This window comes from Phacochoerus africanus, chromosome 9 (genome assembly GCF_016906955.1).
Source record: "Phacochoerus africanus isolate WHEZ1 chromosome 9, ROS_Pafr_v1, whole genome shotgun sequence".
Taxonomy (NCBI): domain Eukaryota; kingdom Metazoa; phylum Chordata; class Mammalia; order Artiodactyla; family Suidae; genus Phacochoerus; species Phacochoerus africanus.
Window position 1 is genome coordinate 45,995,437 of NC_062552.1, and position 7,628 is coordinate 46,003,064.

The following is a 7,628-nucleotide window of genomic DNA, read 5'->3' on the forward strand; positions in this document are numbered from 1 at the left end:
CAACGCTGGATCCTTAACCCACTGAGCAAGGCCAGGGATTGAACCCTCATCCTCATGTATACTAGTCAGGTTCTTAACCTGCTGAGCCACAACGTCAGCTCCCATTTGAAGTATTTTAAATCTCATATTGTATATGCATACTGGAGTGAACATTCCCTCCTATGGACAGACATGTTTGTGTCCCCCCCTCCCCAAATTCATATATCGGGACTCTATCCCCACCCCCAATGATATTATTAGGAGGTGGGGTCTTTGACAGGTATTAGGATTTATGAGATTATGAGGTTGGAGCCCTTAGGAATGGGATTAGTGCCTTTATAAGAGTGACCAGAGAGCTTGCGCCCCTCTCTGCCATTTAAGGATAGAAGCTGGCAGTCTGCAACCCGGAAGAGAGTCTCACTAGAACCCAACCATGCTGGCATTTGATCTTGTACCTCCGGGCCCAGAACTAAATTTCTGTTGTTTACAAACCATATAGTCCATGATGTTTTTTTTCACAGCTGGCTGAGCTAAGACTTTCCCTGAGAAAACCCCTTTTCCTTTTAAACCTGAGGCCTGAATCAATGCCTCCTTCTAATATGGGCAAATTTGTACCTCAGATATTGTATCTCACCAGCCTCTACCTAACTCCCTGGCTCATGTAAGGGGCTCAGAAAGACCACCTCTGGTTATTAGCCTAATTTGATCTCAACCCATGTTTCAAATGTCCTAGAAACACTAGCATTTAAAACTGGTACCATTTTTGAGGGCACCTGAGTCAGGTGCATACTGTGGCTTGTTGGCTTCCCCCTCCTATCACAGGCATTTTATTTTATATGTTTTTTATTTATTTTTTGTCTTTTAGGGCCACACCTGCAGCATATGGAGTTCCCAGGCTAGGGGTCAAATCGGAGCTGTGGCTGCCGGCCTACACCACAGCCATAGAAACTTGGGATCTGTGCCACGTCTGTGACCTACACCACAGCTCATGGCAACGCTGGATCCTTAACCCACGGAGCAAGGCCAGGGATGGATCACACCTCCTCATGGATACTAATGGGGTTCGTTAACCACTGAGCCACGATGGGAACTCCCTGTCACAGGCATTTTAGAAGTGGGGATCCATGGCCACACGATGAGCCCTGGGCAGCTCTAGATAGCAGACCATTTTGTGACTACCTAGAGTAAAAGTCGCTAGAATAAAAGAGCACCCTGAATCACATGAGGAGAAAACCATCCCAATAACAAATTTTGGATAAAAATGAAAAAAAGGAAATGCAAGCATATCATTTGTATTTTAGCGATGTTACAGTTGTTTCAGTGGGTATCTGAAAGAACAGCGATAGGTGATTACTAGGTGCAACTAAGCTTTTGAGAAAAACAAAACAAACTGCCAGGTCATCTCTCTAAGCTATGGAAATAGTTAAACAGCACATTAGAGATTATGTTTTATCAGTTTTATAGTGAGAGGAACACTAGATCAGGGTCAGGATACCCGGGCATCAGTGCTGGCTCTGGCACTAAGTAGATAGCTGACCTCGTACAGCTCTCCTAACTTCCTCTGCCTTAGTTTCTTCACCTGTAACATGAATGAGCTGGGGTAGACCAGTTGGACTTCGTAGACCTTGTCTCTCCATGCCTTACAAAGGTATTTAAAGAAATAATAATCATCTGACCTTTTTATATTTTATTTAACTTTTTTATTCTCCTGTTGGGATATGTACCCAGGTGACAGCTGGGGGCTCTGTTCTGTCAACTTATTAATGAAAATATTACTGAGTTTGTTCAGAAGATCTACAGATATGCTAATTGGCAGCTGCTCCATTCTTCTCAGGGAGTGATTCCAAGTGAAATATTTGGAATTGGGTTTGAAATACTTCTTCCTTATTCCTGCCTGGGGGATTTTTGTAAAAGAATAAAAAATTTACCTTAAGTCAGAAGATTCTTTGGTCTGATCCACCTCTTTGAGGACTTTATGAGCAGGAGGGAAGGTTATGGCAGTTTTTCATTTATGTCAGAGCTTGGAACAATAATGGGGTCTGGAATTGCTCTTCATAAAAGTGTATGAAATTATCAGCAGAATGGAAGGGAAATGCGGCAGGTGAGATCAGAGATAGAAAAATAATTTTACTATTACAGAGTAGTTTTCTTTCTTTAAATGGCATGCAGAGCTAATCTACCCTGATATCCATGCTGGATATTTATCTGGTTAATATATTTCTTTGCAAATAACTTCATACTATATTACTATTGTGATAAATTCTCCTCTACCTGGAGCTTTCCCAAGTGGCGCGACACCCTAAGCGAAGTAGCTCCTGTCAGCGATGCAGGTGACTGTGCAACCTCTTTAGAACTCCAGACCATGGTCGAGGCACTCCATGAAACATGACATCCCAGAGGCTTTTTAAAATGACCTTTAAAATCTTGACTGAGTGTGCAAGAGAAGTAGGGATAAGGCAACTTGAATATCCCAGGACAAGCCAACCACAATGCCTGTGAGGAACTGGAATTCATGTAACCCTAAGAATGTAAATTGAATAATAATTTTGTAGACTTTAAAGCCACAGAAGATGCCTGGGGTCAATATTAAATGCAGAAAAAAAAAAGACACTGTGCTTAAAATTCTGTTAGAGAAACTTGAAGACTTTGTCAGATTTCCAAGGCTTTCCCTATGCAAAAAAAGACACATTCTGTTGCACACATGCATGATATATTATACATGCAGACCTCTATTCGAGGGGTTTATGGGTGGTGGTAGAGGGAGTAATTATGGATTGCTGTTCTGAGAAAAGGCAAGAGAAAAGACAGAATTGCATTTTGATGTCACAAATATTTCAAAGACAAGCTGAGACAGTTTTAGAAAGGGAAGAAGCCAAGCAGGACGATGCCGAACTGTCTCCAAAGAGATTTGCTCAGAGCAGAGAGCCCTCCAGATCATCCTCTGGAGAGAGGTCATAGAGCAGAAAGAATCCTTAAAGACCTGGTGCTTAGGTTTCCTTCCCAGCTCAGTCTCTGTCTGGAAATGGCACTCTCTCTTTTGTGTTTGCTTTATCTCTTTTCAAGGAAAGATATCAGCCTTAGCTATTTATTCCTCTACAAATAGTTTCTTTAATTTACAAAATTATTATTTTTGGGGGGTCATTTTTGGCTGCCCAACGGCATATGGAGTTCTTGGGTCAGAGATCAGATCTGAGCTGCAGTCACGACCTAAGCCATAGCTGGGGCAACACTGGATCCTTAACCCACTAAGCTATGCTGGAGATCGAACCTGCGACCCAGTGCTCCCAAGATGCCACTGATCCCATTGCACCACAGCAGGAACTCCATACAAAATTAAAATTCTTAACCCTTTCTTATTTTATTTTATTTTTTTGGCCATACCCGTGGTATGTGGAAATTCACTGGGCCAAGGATTGAACCCATACCACTGCAGTAACCAGAGCCACAGCAGTGACTCAATGCTCCTTAACCCACTGAGCCACAAGGGGACTCTGGAAAATTTTAATTCTTTAACTCCAAATTCTTTGTATTCAAAAGTCAGTAAGTCAGGCCTGTTAAATTCAATTTCTGTGTAATTCACTTCAATTCAGAAATACAGTCTACATTTCTAACCATAGGTGTTAATATTGGAAACTACAAGAATTATACTTGCTCCTAAGCTCACTCAATACTGTATCTAACACTTGTGGCATCATGTATAGAAAACACTTTACTTCTTTGGCAATGAAAACTGTGATGTAAATTAAAATTTTGGCAATAATTTGCCCTCACTCAGACAAAAAGAAAGATGGATAGCCTTGGGTAGTGAAAAGGAACAGTGACCCTGGAGTCAGATAGGCCGGTCTGGCTCTGTCACTTACTAATTGTTTGGTCTTGGGGAAAAGTGCTTAAAACCTACGCTTCAGCTTTCTCATCTGCAAAATGGGTTTATAATATTTACTTTATGGGCATATTCTGAACAGTTAAATGAGTAGGCAGGAAAAATCACTTGGCACAATGCCTGGCAAATTACAGAATTCAAATCAATGCGTGTTTAGCAAGTTCCCCCTGCTCCAGTCCCTCTATCCTCTGAACGAAAACTGCACTGACATTAATAGAAGTGTTTCTTCCATAATTGTTGACTCAAGAATCGTGTTAGCAAGCATGTATATTTGGCTCTGAAGTGTGGCACCCCCATTTTGGTGGGCAGAGCCCCTAATATCTCTTACCTTTTTTGTTTCTTATTGGCACCTGCCTCTTCTAGTTTTTTTCTTTAGGCCACAGACTTCTGTCCTGAGGGGTGTAAACTAATTCAACTGCTGTTGGTTATACAGCACTATTATTCTTTCTAAGTGGACTTCAATGAGTGGTTCAGAAGGGTAACCTAGAACCCACCACCTGCTAAACTATATCCTTTTTTTTAATCTTTTTTCCTTATTTAAGTTTTAATATTTCTGTTTCACTCTGTTATTGAACTCGTTTAAAGATTTTATTACACCTTTACACACTTTATATTGATAATTACAAATATATGAAACTGTGTACAAATTATAATCTCTAAAGAATTAGATTGGTACCATTTCCCATTTCTTTAAAAATTTTTTTTTTCCTCCTTTTTATGGCTGCACCTGTGGCATATGGAAGTTGCCAGGCTAGGGACTGAATTGGAGTTGCAGCTTCTGGCCTACACCACATCCACAGCAACACCAGATCTGAGCTGCATCTGTGACCTACACCACAGCAGCTTTCGGCAATGCTGGATCCTTTAACCCACTGAGCGAGGCCAGGGATCCAACCCACGTCTTCATGGATACTAGTTGGGTTCTTAACCCGCTGAGCCACGATGGAACTCCTAAAACATTTTATTTCTTGTTTCCTCTGTATAAACACAGGCCCCTCTATCTAAACACAGATCAAAACACAGGGATTTGTTTTGGTGATGGGAGAAGGATAACACCTCGCTGAGGCTGAGGTCTTCCAAACCAATGCCACTTATGATGAGACTTCTTTTATTTTGGGGAATAGATTGCCCCCAACATAACTAAAGACGGGAGGCCTTCAGTATAAATCTGGCTGATGTATAATTTGATTATAAAATGCAACCACTCAAGTATGGTGTCCATGCTGTGCTTGCAATTTTAGTGTGCTTTTCGCTCTGTGGATTTTTTCTATGTATTTTAAAGAGATAATAACATTTCATGGGTTTGGATGTTTAGGGCTCCAACCAACTGATTGACCAACAGGCCAACCCTTAGGGTCAGCTTGAGGCTGGGATTTGCTCCCAAAGTGTGTTTGCTCCACTCTAATCCACTGACAGACATTTCCTTTGCCTCGGTATCCCTTAAAAAGACTGAGAAAGGGCTTGTTTGGGGTCATTTATTTTGGAAAATGAACCCAGGGGAAAAGGAGTGGAGGACTGGAAGGTGAGAAATCAAGAAGAGGGGAAAGCCAACCAAAAGGTGTGTTCTGGAACGGTCATGATCACAACTATATGCATCAGAAGGAGAGAAAGGGACATATGCCCTGCTGCTTGGGACCCCATCGGTCTTGAGTTGCCAGTGGAGTGGTCATTGCTTCTACTCCAGGAGCACACTGTGAGAGAGGCTGAGTGCTTCCAACACACCCTCTGGAAGTTGGGGAGGGGCACTCTTTGGGGGCAGGGGATGGGCAGAGAAGGCAGCGTGATGCTGCTGGAGAGGTTTTTCCTGGCCCCTAGGAAAGAGCTGAAGGAAACCAGATGTCCCAAAAGGCACAAGAAGTATCCAATCCCAGAGTACACTTTCCCCTCCAACCAGTTGAAGAAGGACCTCGTTTCTTTGGGAGAACCTGACTGGTTTGGTGAGAAACCAGAAAATTTTGACTTCACTTTATAGTTAAGGTGCCCAGGCTTCAGTTACCTTAGGCTGCTGTCCTGAGTTCTCCTGAAAGCAGAGCCTGAGGCAGGAGTTTGGATAGAGGTATTTTATTTGGGCATTTTCATCTCAGAGAGCCAGATTTGAGGACAAGGGGATGATACAGGGAATGATCAGGGATGAAATAGGGTGCCTTGTTGTTTAGTCATGCAGGGGGGATTGGGGCTTCATCCTACCAGAACTTTTGGGGGGTGTTAGGAAATGTATCTCTTCCGTTATCCTCCAGGTTTGGGGAAATTCAATATAGCTCCTTAGGTCACAGGGCAGAAGCAGAGGGCAGATTTTAACTCAGGTATGGGTGACTCCCGAGGCCTTTTCCTCTTAACTCTCAGGCTATAGTGCTCACTTATATTGCATATTTTCCTTATGATAAACTCATGCCTATTCAAAACCCACCTATCTAGAAGATAGAAGGAAGGTAAGAGCAAAATTATCACACATTTTTCATTATCAGACATAGGTTTGATCTCCTGTGGAATCTTTTGTGGATTGTCATGTTTTTATGTCCTGCCAGGATTAATTCCCAGACCCCTAGACATAATGTCATAGTTCAGGTCTCATGGAGGAATGCATTCCTTGTTATGTGCATTGTCATTGTTTTAGTTTGTTTACATGAAAAACAATCAGGGAATCTAATTTCAAGGGAGATATGTGTTATTATGAAGACTTGATGTATATGAGATGTTATATGCCTTGGACATTTTTCCTGTAATGAGAATGAATACAGCCGTCAAAATAGTGTTTTGATTAATCATAACATTGCTGATATTTTTGAGATTGTCTGAGTGTTTTTGTGGCTTCATTGTTTATGTTGTAAGCAAGCTTAACCATCTGTGGATGATGCTTTTTGATGTTAGTGGGGAAGTTGTTTATCTGCTTCTACAACTGCTTAGGACCCACCTAACCAAAATTACAAAGGAGCAATGTTTGTCTTTAATGCCTTAAGCTTCTTTTTGGTGCTGGTTTTCCCTTTCTCCACACTCGCAGATGCCAAATACCTCTCTTGTATCCAGAAAGGCTTTGTTATCCATCATACGTATAGTTTGGTATGGACTTAAATTGGTATATTGTTATTTATTACTCTTTGCCCCTCCTTGTCTCATTCCTTTTGTTCTAACAACTCTGAATCAGCTACAGTATCCTAAACCTAAAATGCTAGCTCTGCTCTTTTCTGTACTCAAGAGGCTCCCTTTGTTTTGTTTTTTTGTTTTTGTCTTTTTAGGGCCACAGCCATGGCATATAGAGGTTCCCAGGCTAGGGGCTGAATTGGAGCTGTAGCTGCTGGCCTACACTACAGCCATAGCAATGCCAGATCCGAGCTGCTTCTGTGACCTACACCACAGCTCACCACAGCAACACCGGATCCCCAACCCACTGAACCAGGCCAGGGATCCTGTGTCCTCATGGATACTATTCAGACTCATTTCCCATTGAGCCACAACAGGAACTCCTCAAGAGGCCCCCCAACTTTTGTAAGGCTCTCCTTCCTCCTCTTTGCTTGGTTATCTCCAGATCATCTTTTGATGACCTTCCACGTTGGGAAGTCACCCCCGATACTCCTGTCCTGTCCAGAAGCTTAGGAGACTCTCTCTTCTGGTCCTATAATGCTTTGTATAGATCTCTATTACTGTACTTATCACATAGTTTTGTAGATGTTGTTTCCATTACACAGTGATCATCTCGAGGGCAACGACTGTGTTTCATTCACATTTGTCAACTCAGCACCTGCTAAATAGTAGACACTTCATATATGTTCGC